We start from the raw sequence: 18,204 nt of genomic DNA, 5'->3' as shown, positions 1-18,204 counted from the left end.
AGAATTAAAGTGTGTCTTGCGATGGAATTTGATTTTAACATGAGAGGATGTTAAAGTTATCGCCGTTATCGGTCGGTATGGGGGTGTTGAATATGGTATGAACAATTATATGTGTAATATTATACATGTGTGAGTCATTTATGAAGTGCTGTAGGGTTTTTTTTTTATTCTGTACTTCTGATTCCAGTCCCGCGAATGATACGGGCGGCTGAATTGAATTAATCAATTTTTTTTTTGTAGTGCTGTAGAGTGAATGGATTTTTACGACGAGTTTTGAGAAAGTCATAGTTATTTTTATGTTTAATCAATATGCATATTCCAACTTCTTTTGCAAAATTCTACATTCATGTGACTGCTAAAGTCACGTCCCGAATCAAACGAATCAGAGATGATGGCAAGAAGCCTGATGGCGTGTCCTTGGTCCCTTGGAGTATGGGAAGAATGTTAGTGTGGGATGCTACCTGCGTAGACACATTGGCACCTTCTCACCTCCAACGGACCAAGATAAAAGCGGGCGCAGCGGCAGAAAGTGGCGAAATTTTGAAACGACACGTCATCATCATCCTCCTTGCATTATCCCGGCATTTGCCACGGCTCATGGTATCCTGGGGTCCGTTTTGACAACTAATCCCAAGATTTGGCGTAGGCACTAGTTTTTACGAAAGCGACTGCCATCTGACCTTCCAACCCGATGGGTAACTTGGCCTTATTGGAGTTAGTCCGGTTTCCTCACAATGTTTTCCTTCACCGAAAAGCGACTGGCAAATATCAAATGACATTTCGCACATAAGTTCAGAAAATCTCATTGGTACGAGCCGGGTTCGAACCCGCGACCTCCGGATCGAAAGTCGCACGCTCTTACCGCTAAAAAGTCTTGGCAAAGAATACCTCTTTGTACCTTTTGGGGTAGAAACTCCAGCTCCATGAGGTCCCAGTGCGAACAAGTTGTTCACAGAAATCGCGAAGCGTCTGGTTGAGGTAACTGGTGACCGAAGAGCTGGCGACTTCCTCGCACAACGTGTCAGCATTGCGATACAGCGAGGAAATGTGGCAAAAGCTTAAGAGCATTCATGTGCCCCAGGAAGTAATTAATATCTTCAAGCATTGGTACGGACACCAGGTCAATAGGTTTGATGTACAATGCACGTAAAAGTCAATACATGGTCTTTGAGGCTGGGTCTAAGCGAGTATTGGAAGTGCCACCTATCTACCTTGATGGTGTTCCTCTGGATAGAGTGCTACAATTTAAATATCTTGGCCATATCGTTACGACCGACCTCAAGGACAATGCTGACATCGAGCGTGAGCGGAGGGCTTTATGTGTTAGAGCTAACATGATCGCCCGCAGGTTTGCAAGGTGTTCCCGAGACGTGAAAGTAACGCTTTTCAGAGCGTACTGCACGTCTCTGTATACGTGCAGCCTGTGGGCGAACTATACTCAGAAAGCCTACAACACCCTCCGAGTGCAATTTAATAATGCGTTCAGGGCGGTGATGGGGCTGCCTCGCTATTGCAGCGCGTCGGGCATGTTCGCGGAGGCGCGCACGGCGTGCTTCTTCGCGAGCATGCGCACGCGAGCGGCTGCCCTGGTGCGTAGGGTGCGAGCCAGCCCCAATGCCGTCCTGGCTATGATTGCTGGCAGAGTTGACTGTTTATATATTCGCCATTGCTGCGACAGGCATGTTTAGCATAGCAATCAATAAAAGTAGTACCTAGTCTCTAGAATATTAGTATATAGTGTTATTTATTTTGTAATTATATTTAAATAGTGTAAATGTGTAATGAAATTATTATCTATTGTATGAGTCCTCGTTACTTGAAATAAATGAATTTTAATTTTTAATTTTTTAATTTTTTTTTAAGTATCCTTGGTACAATGCCTCAGGAGCTTATTTTAGAAATTAGCTAGCTTTTAAGTTAGTCTTAGTATCTTATATATTATAATTATGTAAATAGTGAGAATTGACAAATAAATGTAGTCCTCGAAATTGGTAATTTTTTTCACTATTATACTGGGTTTGTGGTCTTGTAGAAACAAAAAATCACTTCTGGAAAAATCGGTACAAATCTTTTTGATTCTAAAGTCAAAAAGTCAAAACGAACCATGAGGTCACGGGCAGTTTTCGTCAAGTCATATTAAAAATTGTATTGTATTGTAAAATTAGTCTCCATAGTTTTATTTCATGTGTAACTATCGCGCTAGTGGAAGAAAATATCATCCTAAAGACCTAAATAATCTAACATTAACATTAGCCCAACCAGCCCGGTCAAAAAGAAAATCCCCTTTTACTGCTCTTTGCAATATATTGCGAGCGGCCATTAAAGCACATCTTACGCAACATCAATGGTTCTAATGCACTTAGCTTGCTGGTTCGGGGTCTAGTGGCAATAGAAGAAAGAAAGTAAAGACTCTAATAAAATGAGAAAAAAAATACTGCAATAGGTACAGTAAGTAGTGTCCGTACAGTTAATAGAAAAAATAATATCTGAATACGCTTTCATGCTCAAAGAATCGTGTAGTCAAAAGATGTAAAATAAAATCTATTCTATAAACATTTTTGCTGGCATAGATGTGATAGATGTAATCGATGGAATCAGGCGTTACTTTGCGGAAATCCATGTTAATCGATTGTGATAGATGTAATTGGTCTAGCAAGTGCAGCGTAGGATGTCCACCCACAAGATCTTCGATGACCTTATAAATAATGGTCGCCGGTAAACGCTTCCAACCGGTATCCAAAGCGGAGGCCTATTATGTTCATCTAGAGATGATGATGATGAGATGTAACTAAACGCGACTGTACAAGTGATACTAGTTTGAATGAGTTAACATTTTTCAGATTTGGAAATTAAAACCATTATATCTAATTAAGTATTTAAAGCGCTGGTGACCTAGCGGTAAGAGCGTGCGACTTTCGATCCGGAGGTCGCGGGTTCGAACCCCGGCTTGCAATGAGTTTTTCTGAACTTTGATATTTGCCAGTCGCTTTTCGGTGAAGGAAAACATCGTTAGGAAACCGGACTAATTCCAATAAGGCTTGTTACCCTTCGGGTTGGAAGGTCAGATGGCAGTCGCTTTCGTAAAAACTAGTGCCTACGCCAAATCTTGGGATTAGTTGTCATAGCGGACCCCAGGCTCCCATTAGCCGTGGCAAATTCCGGAATAACGCAAGGAGGATGATGATGATCTAATTAAGTAATTTATTCACATTAAGAGTTTGATCGTGGTTTATAATATTTACTACAAGGTACAATTTTGCATAACATTTAGCAATACCTTAATAAAGTTAGGGTTTAAATCAAACTTTCCAGACACGGGTGGTATGAGGTAGCAATATCGAGGTATATCTTACGTAGGGCATTACGGTAACGGTCTCCCTTTGGACGTGTTTATTAGGTTATAGCAGCGGAATATTAGATTCTGTCTCCTTCATCGAACGCTGACGTTGGCGCAGTTTATAAGCGGAACGAGATGGTGGTACTTTAAAGTTGCATCCACGTAGGAATTTGGCGAATATGGCGACTTTCTCTATCGATGGGAAATGAAAGAGATGTTTTATTTAAAGTCACTAACAGGTCAGGACGTTCGGGCCAGGTTGCACTGACCGTGGTCAGGGTAGTATGGACACACCTCGGACACTGGCGATTAAACATATGAAAGAGGCGCGTTCCTAGCACACAGTTTAAGTTCGTGTAGGTGAACGCGTACTATGCTTGTATGAGTGAAATATGACAGGTCGACTGTTCGCGCTTTTGACAGGCGGTAACTGTGAGGTAACCGAGAGGGGGTGGGCGTCTCTTTCAGCGGGGAGCGGGAGTGGCCATACTGTACGATAGTACTCTTTATTATACTGTGTATGGATGTCCCAGCGAAGCAAAATGTCATCCAAAATGTAAACAACAGAAAACTAACCGCCGAGACTAGTTATTGTAAATGTTCAGAATCAGGATCAGGGTGGACAAACAAATTTGATCTACCCGTTTTTGTTAATGTTTATTTACCAAAAAGGTAAAATAATATTAGATCGCGTTGGGCCTGACTTTGAATATGTGTACAAAACGCGAGAACTTAAAGTGTTAGAAAGAGATGTTATCAAAAATGTTTGCCGAATAGCCCATATAATATACCTTTATATGTATGCAGCATATTATGTGCTCATTTACACAGAGAGAGAATTTGCAGGTTCATTTTGCGGTAATTATTTGATTGGTGTGAATCAAAGACATATATAACTCCGTATAGACAGTTAAAGTCTAAGACAAAAACGTACCTCAGTACCATACAGAAAAAGGTACGGTGGCCTAGATGGCATTACACCTTTGGGGTACGCTCAGCTAGGAGGCGCTAATATTAATATTTGACATTTTAACACATATCAAATTGTCAAAACTTAGGTTTAAAAGTTTTAAGCCTGTGTCAAGAGATGGCAGTCTATGCACTGTGATTACACATTTTACTTCGACAGTTACTCTCTATAATACTCGATCCTCTTTGGTGTGAATTAATGTAACCTCAACAATCCACAATGTAACTAAAATCGCATGCGAGTTTGCGCGCTTGAATGAAACGAGTGATTAAACACGTACTTACTTTCATTTGTGGCATAAGTTTTTACTAGAACTTCCCCGTTTTACCCGTAGGCCCAGGTTTTACCAAATCAATGTCGGTAACAGCCTGAAGTAAACCAACACTATTTCTCTCTTCGGGCTATTACCAATCGGAATCGGTTAAACCGCTGATTTACCGGTAAAACCTAGGTTTAACCATACTTCTTCTTGCTTTTACAGTGACATATAGACGAACATGCTACTTTGCTGATTCTGACACTTTTGCTGACTACAACCTCCTTTCCTCATTTTAATACGATACAATACGGGCATTTATTGATAAAAAAATATTCATAATAAGGTGCACTAGGGTATTTCCGAATGATTTTTGTACTAGTTGATAAGGTGTATGTGTTTCCATGAACCAGTCAGTATAGCAAAGTTTTTAGACGGAAATAGTGAATAACACACTTACTAGATGGAATAGCCTAACAATGGATTACAGAATTTTTCATAAATAATGTAAGATTTTTAAAATACAAGCATTTCAAATCTAGTTTGATTTTTCGTTGCAAACGTGCAATTCCGAATTGGTTCGGGTAAATCCGAATACACTTGAAAACGAGTTTTATGTGTATGTCGCATAAGAAACATATTACTTTTTTGATTGAAATTACCCTCCCGGCTCTTTTTACTCAATTTGGCGTATAGGAGTACTTATACATGTATTTGTCAAGCTTTTATTTCGGATTTACCCGATCAGGAATCTGTGGTACTCAAACTTTAATGACACATTTATATCCACCATCCATAGTTTCCAAGGGTTCGCCTTATGATAATGTACCTACTTAATAAAAATCACATAAAGGCTTAGTCTTTAACCTTTAAAAAAACGCAAGTAATGCACATAAACTTAGTTGGAAGACCTCCTAGGCCTTTATCAATCCATGTTGATGATGACACACGTGCTTCGTTGAAATTCACCGAACGGACCTGAAGGCAAATGTACTGTAAGTAATGTATATTTTATTTAGAATCATTATATCCAAATAACAAAAGAACTTAATTTTGTTTGTTTGAGAACCACTGGCTATTACTTTGAGAAAACAAGGTCGGGTAATTCCGGTACACTTTGTGACACGGAATTCCCACTTCGGGTAAATCTGAAAATGTAATAAAATGCAAGCTAAAATAGTTTAAGCCGATTAAAAATGGCTAAAAAACGAAAATCTCTCAAACACGAAGGCAGTCAATTCATTTACTCACCAAAGTACAGAGTTAGCGATGGTCGTCTAATTCCGAATGACAAAAAAGCGGGAATTTTTCACTCGCTCACTAATCTGATGCGCCACAAGCGTAGTTTCGCCGCTAGCGTCTCGAGCCAACTTACGCTGGGAGGGAGATACTTGAACGTCATAGGATGCGTTGCCAGAGCAAATTATGTAGCCGCGTTTAGTAGATATCAGTAATTTTCGGAATATCCCGAATTTCGGAATTAGCCGAGTAAACCTTACCTCAGCAATTCCCGTCAACTTTGTACAATGCCACGTCAGCAAATTTTAATTGATCCTATTTTGTTACGAACATTTAGTAATATAATTCGACTTTCGTAAGATATATACAGGATAATTGTTATAATTAAGAAAATATAGATACTAGAGAACCTTAATGACGAAATAAAACTTAATAAAATCTCAATTCATCAACAAAATCTTGGTAACAAAATAGGAATTAATAAAAACAAATTTAACTTTTCCCTTAATTTTTGTACAAACTTTTCGAGAACTGCTGACCTATTTTTTTTAAATACCAAATATAAAAATGCTATCTAGATTTTGCTTTGGATTCTTGTATCAGTCGTCGTTTTCTTATCGCATGCGACGCCAGTTTCCTTTGATTGAATCTCTGGAGCTGTCCAAAGGACGAGGTCCTCTCGATTGAATACCGTGCTCTATAAAGCGTATTAATTCCACGCTTATAACTTAGATGGTTACTGACACAATTTATAAGGGGAACTAGGATATTTTTAGTACGTTTACAGAGCTTCTGGTTCTATTGACGATCAGAGTGAAAGAGAAGACAGTGAGAAGGAGCTATTATTGGTAATTGATAAAAACGATAAGTTAAAAAAGGAACTGTGTACACTAGAGAGTGATTTTAATAATGTAAACTCGGAGCGGGCCCGGCTTCAGGAGACGGTTGACAGGTTTATGGAGTGTAATGCTGCATATGAACAGGCCCTGAAAGACATCGACTCATTGGAGAGAGCACTGCACGACGCCCACGAACACATCTACGAGCTACGGGAGGCCCAAAACCAAGCAGCTGTGGCACACACTCAGACCTTGTTTGAGGAACTGGTCCGGCCTGCATCTCAGTTGGTTACCGCAGCAATTGAAAACCCTTCAGTAACTACAGATTTAACAAATGATGCCACTACACCAAGGTTAGTAAATTGCAGCGGAAACAAACTAAAGAAGTATATAAAATTAAATAAACTGATCAAAAAAAATCAAAAGATGTCAAAAATTAATAAATTGTTTTTTAAAAAATTGAGATTTTGTAAAGTTAATATAAGTTTAGTAGATAAGTTAGATTTGTATACAGCTCAGTTAGAACACAGTAGATTACAGTATGAAACTGACACACAGGCATTAAAGTTAAAAATTCAAAGCCTAGAGGATTCAATAAAATCTTTAGATGTGATAAATGAGAGTTCAAAAAAAGTTATTAGTGAATATTCTTTAGCCATGGATGATTTAATATCCCAGATTAAGCATAATTCAGAGCGGTTTGAGTCGTTGACAAATGCCCAGGCATGTGCATGTAAGCAAGTGACTGGAGATTTGTCGACCAGTGCGCTTAACCCAAGCCTGTGTGACAGTTTACCGCAGGGGCAAATGAATGATAATGGCCCCTTCCACACTTCACAACAAAGCACACCTAAACCTAATGTTGTTATGTACTGTGATGAGATTGGGAGCAATATGAGCTCATTTTTAAACTTTTACTTAAAGGGACTTAGTACAATCAATAACTGTCTGCCTCATAGCAGCTTTGAAAATATCATTAAACAAATTTTAAATGACAGTAATATCAATTGTAAGACAACACTGCTTATCTTTATGGGGAATAGGGGTAATGTAAACAAAAATAATTTAGTAAAATATTATGAACAATTAAACTCATTGGCAGTGCATGAAATTATTTTCTTTACATTCCCCTATTGTAACCAGATGTCAGAGGCAGAAAAAAAGAAAATAACACTAGACATAAGTTGAATGTAGCTTTATATAATCTTTGTACATATAGTAGTAAGGTTAGCATAATTGACACTAACAAATTTGTTAGTAAATACCATATGCCTATGGTGTTTTTGACTAAAGGTAAATGTTACCTTTCAAATTATTATAAAAGACAAATAGCTTTATCGCTATCCTATTTATTTGACATTTCTGCCAAGAATTTGGCAGACAACTCTGCTCCTATTGAGCAGCAAAGTATGAACTTGGAATTGGTTCCAGTCATAACCAATGATTTAAACTAGCTTCTAAGACAAAAGATTCTGTCTCTGGCAATTTAATTTTAAGTAACTATAAGAATCAATACTGTGAGCAAGGAAAGTATATCCACCTGGTGCATCAAAATATTCAATGTATTAGAGGAAAAGATTTACAAATTGAACTATTCATGAACGAATTTTATGTAGACATTTTATGTATTACTGAACACTGGTTAAAAAACAATGAATTAATGCCTCAATTTAATAATCACCAGGTGGCAAGTTCGTTCACCAGACATAGTTCCCTACATGGTGGGTCGTTAATTATAATAAATAGCCAGTTAAAATTTAAGGAACGTAAGGATATCGTTTCCATGTCTGTTGAACGGACTATAGAACTAAGTGCTGTAGAATTGGAGCAATTTATTGTTGTCTGTGTGTATAGGCCGCCATTAAGTAATTTTGAAACTTTTGAAAAAATTATGGAATCTGTGCTACTTAAAATATCATCTTCTAGTAAAAAAATACTTATATGCGGCGACTTTAATGTAAATATCTTGGAAAAATTTTTCCTACTACTAAAAATGTAATTAGCAACTTAGAATCAGACCATTTAGGTCAATTGATAGTATTTGAGACATTAAGGAAAAATACTTTGAGAAAACAAATAACTTTTGTACCAGTAACCTCCGACCGCGTGGAACGAATGAAGCAAAGTTTGGTTCAGGCGCTACCCTCCCTGTCTTCCGATATGAGTCCTAATAGTATGTATAATTCATTCTTTCACACTTTTCTGCAACATTATAATGCAATATTTACTTCAAAATCGGTCGTAGTTAGTGGTGCATCAGTTTTTAGTGAGTGGGCTACTGCAGAGTTACATCAACGAAGACGTGCATTGTATGCCTTGTATGAAGAACGGCGGTTTAATACGAGTGATGAATTTAAAGAACATGTTAAGCAATATTCGAAGAAGTTCAAGATAGATTGTCATATCGCTAAGCGAAATTATCTTAGTAATAAAATAAAAAATAGCTCTGACATTATTAAAGCAACGTGGAAAGTAATTAATGTGGAAACTGGTCGCTCGAAACACGCAGTAAAAGATATTAAACTGAATATTGATAACAAAATTATAGATTCCAATTTCGAAGTAGCAACAGAGTTCGAAAAATTTTTCACCGAGATACCAGCATTCACAACTAAGGATTTAAATTCATCACCCTTATCTGCCGTCACATTATTAGAGGAAAACGTTCCTGAGTGTTGTAGAGACCTTTATTTTGAACATGTTTGTACCTCAGATATAGTAAAGGCATTTAAATCAATTAATGTCAAAAAAACTAGTGACCTCTGGGGGTCTCCGTCCATGCCGTAAAATCCTTAGTTGAGATTGTAGCGCCTGACTTAGCAGTTATATTCAACAACAGTGTTGACTGTGGCGAGTTTCCTGATCTAATGAAACATAGCAAAATAACTCCTTTATTTAAATCCGGCAGCCACTCTGACCCCACTAACTTTAGACCAATATCTGTGCTGCCAACTTTCAGTAAAATATTTGAAAAATTAATTCTTTCTCAATTAGTACGACATTTTAACGTTAATAATTTAATGCATAATAAGCAATTTGGCTTCACACGGGGTCGCTCGACAACCGATGCTGGTGTTGAGCTAATTAAGCATATTTTCGATGCCTGGGAGGAGTCACAAGATGCTTTAGGTATCTTTTGTGATTTATCTAAGGCCTTCGACTGTGTTTGTCATGAAACATTGATCAGGAAACTACATTATTATGGAGTCAGAGGATCAGCACTAAATTTACTCAAGTCCTACTTAAATGGTAGAATACAAAGGGTAGATGTCAATGGACAGAGATCAACTGGGTCATTGGTCTCTATGGGTGTACCACAGGGATCAATATTGGGGCCTTTCCTGTTCCTTATCTACATAAATGACTTGCCATTCCTTGTAAAGACCCACCATGATATAGTATTGTTTGCAGACGACACCTCACTTATTTTCAAACTCAAACGACAGCAACAAGCTCACAGTGATGTAAACAATGCTATCTCTAAAGTAGTGAACTGGTTCAATGCTAATAATTTATTATTAAATGAAAAAAAGACTAAATGTATTAAGTTTGTCACTAATAGTAACGTAAGGAATGAGCAAACAAGTGTCGTTGTGAAGGATGAGGAATTGGAACTGGTAGATAGTACAGTTTTTCTTGGTATAACTTTAGATTCTAAACTTCAGTGGGGTCCCCATATTGTTAACCTCTCGAATAGACTTAGTTCTGCAGCTTTTGCAGTGAGCAAGATCCGTCAGTTAACAGACGTGAAAACAGCTCGATTAGTTTATTTTAGTTACTTTCACAGCATTATGTCATATGGTATTTTACTTTGGGGCAGTGCTTCAGAGATAAATACCATATTTATTCTGCAGAAGAGGGCTATTCGAGCAATATATAAAATGAACCATAGAGACTCACTTAGAGATAAGTTTAAGGACATTAATATAATGACAGTGCATTGTCAATATATTTATGAGAATATTATGTATGTACATAAAAACATTTGTAATTTTAAGAAAAACTGTGATGTACATAGTATAAATACTAGAAATAAACATAAACTCGCGGTGCCCTTCACACGGCTCTGTAAAATTAAAAAATCATTCATGGGTAATTGTGTTCGATTTTATAATAAACTTCCGAATCATATTACTGACTTGTCAATTAATAAATTTAAGAATCATGTAAAGCGTGTACTCATTTCCAAAGCTTATTATACAACACAAGACTACATGAATGATAAAACAACGTGGGATTAATTGTTATTCGAAATGGTTTCTTATTTTTACGTTTTTTATTATTATTATTGTTGATGAAATTAATATTGTATTTTTTTGGACATTGGATTTTTCCTAGAAATATTCTAGACATGTATTTTTATATATACATATACCTAATTATATATTTTTTGTTTAACGATTATTTTTATATGAAATTGTATATTATAGACTCAATATTATTATGAACAATAATTTACAACAATAAATTGCTCTGATAATTAGGTTAGATTAAGATCATAATATATATGTAATGAACTATTCATAAGAGCTTGTAACTAGGCCTACATGAATAAAGATATTTTGAATTGAATTGAATTGGTCTTCTGGCTTAGTCGGTAGTGACCCTGCCTGCTAAGCCGCGATCCTGGGTTCGAATCCCGGTAAGGGCATTTATTTGTGTGATGAGCACAGATGTTTGTTCCTGAGTCATGGATGTTTTCTATGTACATAAGTAAGTATTTATCTATTTTAGTATGTATATCGTCGCTTAGCACCCATAGTACAAGCTTTGCTTAGTTTGGGGCTAAGTTGATCTGTGTATGGAGTCCCCAATATTTTCTTCCCGTGGGTGTCGTAGAAGGCGACTGTGGGATATGGGTTAAATTGTGGCGTAGGCGAGAGGCTGACAACCTGTCACTGCAATGTCACAGTTTCGTTTTCTTTCAACCCCTTATTTGATTTTGTAGTTTCATGTGCTCTGTCTACATCTTTATTGGATACAGGCTTGATTATAAATGTAAGTAATAATATCTTCAATGAGCAGGTATTTAGGGTGCTCAGAAGTCAGAAACACATAAGTGGCTCCCCTGATGTTGCTTATGTCTATGCCGAGGACTGCTTCCCATCAGGCGGCTCGTTTGCTACCTACATCATAAAAAAATAATACCGTCATAATAACGCACACGTGCACACACAAAAATGCACATCACATCTACATGAAAAGTTTAGATAAGCATAGGTCCAAAAGGGTTAGCAAAGAAGTATAGGTACTGTTTGCTAACCCTTTTCTATAAACATAAGTTTTAGTTTCGTTTTATAATATATTTCACTACAAAAAGTTTCTAGTTCAAACAGTCTAGAAACTATTGTAGATAATGTGTGCTTTTCTGCATTTCCAAAATGGCGGCCGCCACCAGTCTGAGATTCAATTTCCGACCTCATATTTCATAAGTTACTGCCGAATTCGTATTAGATGCGCTACCATGACTTTTAGACGCTTTTGAATACTTTACTCGATAGTGTAAACGTCACGGAAATGGCATTACTTGTATCGAGAAAGGGAACAGCGCCCCTAGGAGGTACTTACTAGAACTAATCACCAAACCACAAAATTAAAATGTTGAAAAAACCCCGATATAGTGGACCGAATTTTATTAAAAATTTCTAAGAACACTCCCGACAAAAAAACAGCTTTTAAACAAAAAAAAGTAAATCTAAATGGGCTGTCAACTCTCAAATCCATACTAATATTATAAATGGGAAAGTGTGTGTGTCTATTTGTTTGTCCGTCTTTCACGGCCAAACGGAGCGACGAATTGACGTGATTTTTTAAGTGGAGTTAATAGTTGAAGGGAGGGATGGAGAGTGACATAGGCTACTTTTTGTCTCTTTCTAACGCGAGCGAAGCCGCGGGTAAAAGCTAGTTCCATATAAAATGGAGGGTTAACCCTCGGGTATTTTATATGAAATTTGACAGTTGACAGCCCACAAACCTTGAGATAGGGTACAAGTAGCCCTTACTAGAGTTCAGCGCCCTTGTTGAAAGTAAGAGGGCAAATAAGAAAACAAGATTAAACAACAACAGTTGTTTAATATGAAATAAGAAATGTTTATTGGTGGAAAACATTTTCAATTTCAAGTGAGATAAATCTACAGGGGAGTTGAGGAAAGACTCAATCGGGGTACAATCGGGGGAAGGATTGTATTAACCTATTCAGATACTTTTCAATTATTAACCTGAATAACTGTAATAATTTTTCGCTTAGTAAGAGTATTACCGATGCGTACAGTTACGACTCTGGTAATACCGTCGGCGCCGGGATGCAATTGATGCACGCGCGCGAGACGCCATTGCAATGGTGGTAGTGTGTTATCTATCAACACGACTACAGAACCCTCTCGGAGGGATGTGTTAGTATTGTCGTGGAACCATTTACCTCTTGGTTGTAGCTGGTGTAAATATTCTACGCTCCAGCGTTTCCAGAAATGTTGAACGGCTTGTTGAATAACCTGCCATCTCGCGAGGCGGTTTGGATTGTCGTTAGACAAGTCAAATTCAGGTAAAGACGTTAATGGTTCCCCGATGAGGAAATGTCCAGGAGTAAGGGGTAATGGATCAGTGGGATCATTACTAAGTTGACACAGGGGTCTTGAGTTCAAGACGGCTTCAATTTGACAAAGTAGAGTGTTAAATTCGTCCTGTGTAAGTTTCAGTGTGCCTATGACACGATGTAAGTGTCGTTTCAGACTACCTACGGCTCGTTCGACGAGGCCGGCAAAGTGCGACGCATACGGAGGGTTAAATTGCCAGGTGATTTGCATGTTAGTCAGCTGGTTATTTATAGTAGTCTGATTGGACTCGTTTCGTAGAAACGTATAGACACAACCTACGAAGTTCCGTCCGCAATCGGAACGAATAGTTTTACAATGTCCGCGTCGGGATATGAACCTACGCAATGCGTTTAGAAAGGATTCGGTTGATAAATCAGGGACTAGCTCCAAATGGGTTGCCTTCGTCGATTGGCAAACGAATACACACACATATGATTTGAAAATTTTCGCGTTGCGAAGTTTACTTGATTTAAGGAAAAGGTGTCCCGCGAAATCAACTGATGTGTTTAAGAAGGGACGAAGTGATCGAACCCTAGTAGTAGGCAATTGAGCCATTGACGGCTGTGGCGCAACAGGTCGAGCGCGAATACATGATATACAGCGTCGCGTACGCATACGTACTGCATCGCGAGCACACAGGATCCAGTAGGTCTGTGCGAGGGCAAACTGCAAAGTTTGAGGTCCCACATGTAACTGTGTTTTATGATAGAAATCTATAAGCAGATTTGTAAAATGATGTTTCTTAGGAAGCAGAATCTGATGTTTGGCATCATACGGTACATTAGCCCGATTTATTCTACCGCCGACCCTGAGGAGTCCGGCATCGTCCAAGAAAGGCTTCAGTTTTTGAAGACGTTTGGTACATCGGTCGTCGTCTTTGAGACGAGAGATGTCTTCAGGAAAGGAATCACTTTGGACAAGTGATATTATTCGACTGAGAGCTTGTTTCGTCTCAGGAACAGTTACATGTTTAGTCGTAGGATTCTCATTTTTACGACATTTGTTTATGAATCGTAATACATAAGCAGTGACGCGTAGTAACCTTGGAAGCGATGAGAATCGCTCAATGAACTCTAAGCTATTAGGTTCATTGATTTGAGTGAGAAGAACATGCTTACGACGTTCTTCGTCGGTGTGGCATATGACGTTAGTCTTAGGCCACTCGGACTCATTTTTATTGAGCCAAGCAGGTCCCGTGAACCATAGTTGATGGTTCAGCTGAGATGGGAGAACACCACGAGACGCGGGGTCTGCAGGGTTATCTGCGGACTGAACGTGGTGCCACTGTGAGGCAGGCACGTTGCTTATTGTCTCCGCTATGCGATTAGACACGTATGTCCGCCACTTGTCTGGAGACGAACGCAACCAGGCAAGAGGTATAGTGGAATCGGACCAAGCGTTGACTTGGTCGAACGATATTCTACTGCTGTAAGCAGTGAGGACCTTTTTTATCAATTTTGACAAGAGATGAGCTCCGCATAGCTCTAATCGAGGTATTGTTAGGCGTTTCAGAGGTGCAACTTTCGTAATATGATGAGGCAGGTAGTAGGGAGGAGTGCTAGGACTCGCTAAGTCGCTGACTGGCTCCATATGTCCCAAGTCTAAATATTCTTGGATACATTTATTATAGTTCTCACGTAAGGCAGGTTCGCGAGACAAGCGTGCCTCTAGTTTAGTTAAACGTGAGAGAGCTATAGCACGAGAATCGCCCAAAGGCGGAGCGTTTTCCTTGAAAGGTAGGGAAACTGTATATTTCCCATTGTCATCTCGTGTGTGAGTTTCGACGAAAATCGACTCACAGCGCAACTCATCTTTCGTAAGATGTGGGTAATCTGGTATGGATTCCAATTCCCAGAATCGTTGAAGTTTCGTGTCAAGTTGACAAGTGGTCAAATTGACACTAAGGCTTTTCATACTATCATATGAAATTCTACCACCTATCACATAGCCAAAAACAGTGTTGATGGCTACGGGTGTGCCCGGAGGACCTATAATATTATCTCGTAACAGTATGCTGTCGAGATGATCATTCCCCAGTATCAGTTCAACAGGTCGCGTTGAGCGCAGCTCTGGGTCCGCTAAATTAAGATTTTGTAGGTGTTCGAACCTCTGTATATTCCCAATTGATTGAGGAATATTAGCCGTGTAGCGTGTAAGGCTCGGTAGAATAAAAGCTTCGATTTGAAGTTTAGGTTCGGGTTTGTTGTGGGGTGTAACCTCGCACAACACGTAACCACGAGGATAAACATCGCCAGCAATGCTGGTGAGCGTAGTGCCAGTCACAGAGTACCGTGGCAGGCCAAGACGCTGGACGCACGACTCAGAAATGAGCGTGGTCTGCGCTCCTTGATCCACAAGGGCGCGAACGGACCGCGGCGTGTAAGGCCCCTGGTTCAGGGGTCGTAAATTTACAAGCGCAGTTGTGAGTAAGACTGTACAGTTCTTACCAGAAGGTTGCCCCGTAGCTCCATGTAATGGAGTGGGCGTGGAGGTTTCCGCTACTGAGCGTAACTCAGGGGAAGAAGGTGACTCCGTAGTCAGTAAGACGTTTGGAGTAGGTACGTCTTCATGTAATGAAGAGTGGTGCCTTTTAGCGCAAACGCGGCAAGCATGGCGCGACTTGCAGTCATTAGGCTCGTGGCCAGAAAATAAACAATTGGTACAAAGTTTATTTTGTTCTACGAAATGTTTTCGTTCATTTAAAGTGAGCGAATTAAACTTCTCACATTTATATATAGGCTGCGAATTATCCTTACAATATACGCATTTAAATTTATTTAAATAATCCGTTGCACTAGTAGCATGTACGCTCATAGTACGTGAAGTACGCGCAAACGACGAATTAGTATTTCGCGGCGCATTATATTGCACGTCAGAGTGCGATCGAGTAAGCGACATTGCTTGTTTCCCCGCCATCGCATGGCGTGATGACGTCACCGCCGCCGGGCGGGCCGAGCCGGCAGCTCCGCCAGCGGCAGCGAGCGAGGGCGCCGCGCGCGACGCGGGCCCCGCGGAGGTACTTAACGTACGCGCTGTAATGGTATTGGGGGACCTAAAATACCATGCTGAAGGCTTTAGAGAATTAAATAAATTAGATTGATTAAGGTGTAGATGAATCTAAGGAGTCTGAGCTACTATATGGGGTAGTTGTAAGGAAAGGCACATGGCGATTTATAAAATTGAAATATATTATCGCAAATTTATTAAGGTATAGGGCGTTCCTATCAAAGAAATCTATAAGGCATTCGTTATATAAAATGAAATCAAAAATCTATGAATGCGAACTTGAATACACTACAGAAATACGTACTTGAGGAAAACAGTTTAGGCCTTTATCACTTGAAATATTTATATAAATTATAAGACAAAAGTGTATACAATACAAGTCAAGCCCATACCTTTGCGGGGACAATATATTAAATCAATGGCTCATGAAGTAAGGGAAAACCCGCTAAAACCCTTACTTCGCCTTATTAATGTAACGTCTACATACAATGTCTACATAACGTCTATAATTATGCTCTATTTAATACAACAATACAATAATTCATTAGGAATTGTAATAACAGAATTTCCAAGACAGTTTACTCTAAACACAGTTTGAGTTATAATAAATGCACATGTTGTTTAATCTGTAGGATATAACAATATATAATATCGGTCGTCTCGTTTCAATCCTTTACGAAATGTATTTAGGTAAATTAGATATCTCAGGAACTCGAATCCTGGTTTCAACAAATATATATGGAATATATTTAACATAGTGGCGAGGCTCGAACTCGCACTAATATTCATCAATAAAATGTCATACAAGATATGTAACACAAAGCTGAAGAAACATTATACAGTTACTTTAAAATACTAATTAACCATTACGAGGTTATAGAATTTGTCCCAACAATAAATCCAGATTATAACGCAAGAATTGAACTTGCCTTGCACTTGAACAAAGATAATTAAAATATGTTGTGTTACTTAAAATACAACTTGAGACGCTGTTTTGATAAAAGAGGTACTTAGCTCGTTTATCGCCGGATCCGGAACCACTGGCTTTATCTATTTTCTACTATAAAGAAGTACTAAATTAATCTTTAACAATTATTACAATTATACATGATCAGGGAACAAATTGAAACAAAGCTGGAAAGACTTGGGTCTTTCTTGGAGTCTAAAATCAGAGTGTCCTCAACTCCCGGCCTTCATCCTAACTGGAGTCCCTGCAACCCCAACTTATTTCTAGTTACGCTAATATCAACTTTATTAACAATGATATAAGGATTTCGTCGCTACAATTATCCAATTGCGCCCACGCTTTCTCTATGGGATCTTATCCCTTCCAAGGCTCTGATTTGTGCGCTGTCTCGCTCTCTCTTACTGCAGCGGTGCACGTTGTCTCGTTCGGCGTGGTCGGGTCTTCATAGGAACCCCCCGCTGTCACTTTTGCAACGAAGGGTACGGTCATGGTCAAATGCCTCGACACATGGGCTCCAGATGTCCTGGAAACAGTTTACCAAGGAGAGTAGACTTTGTATGGAATAATATACCATATTAGAGTATAATTACGTTATAGGTTTGGCGTACTGTGCATTGTGCGATAGCGGTTTTTCTGTTGTTCCAGTAAACTCATAAATAAATCTTATAATGGGTTTTGTTTTTAAAATTCTATAGAATATCTTTTAACTAAAATATTGGGTAATCCGAGAATGGGAAACTGCCTGCTTTCTATTTTTATTGCCGCCCTTTTTTTCGGCTAGCCATTTTAGATTTATTACTTTTAACCGATGGCAATTTTAATCACCTATTTATAACTACTTAGTAAAGCACGTATTCACGTATGTGGAATACGGGTTGCCATCTCACGCCCCTCTCTGGTTAGTCGAACAAAATTACCCTGTCTTCCACGTAACCTATATAACATGAATACGAGAACTTGGAAAAAATGTAAACTCCTTTTATTTATATCTTAATAA

Source organism: Leguminivora glycinivorella, chromosome 2, assembly GCF_023078275.1.
Source record: "Leguminivora glycinivorella isolate SPB_JAAS2020 chromosome 2, LegGlyc_1.1, whole genome shotgun sequence".
Taxonomy (NCBI): domain Eukaryota; kingdom Metazoa; phylum Arthropoda; class Insecta; order Lepidoptera; family Tortricidae; genus Leguminivora; species Leguminivora glycinivorella.
Note: the sequence above shows the minus strand (reverse complement) of the source record.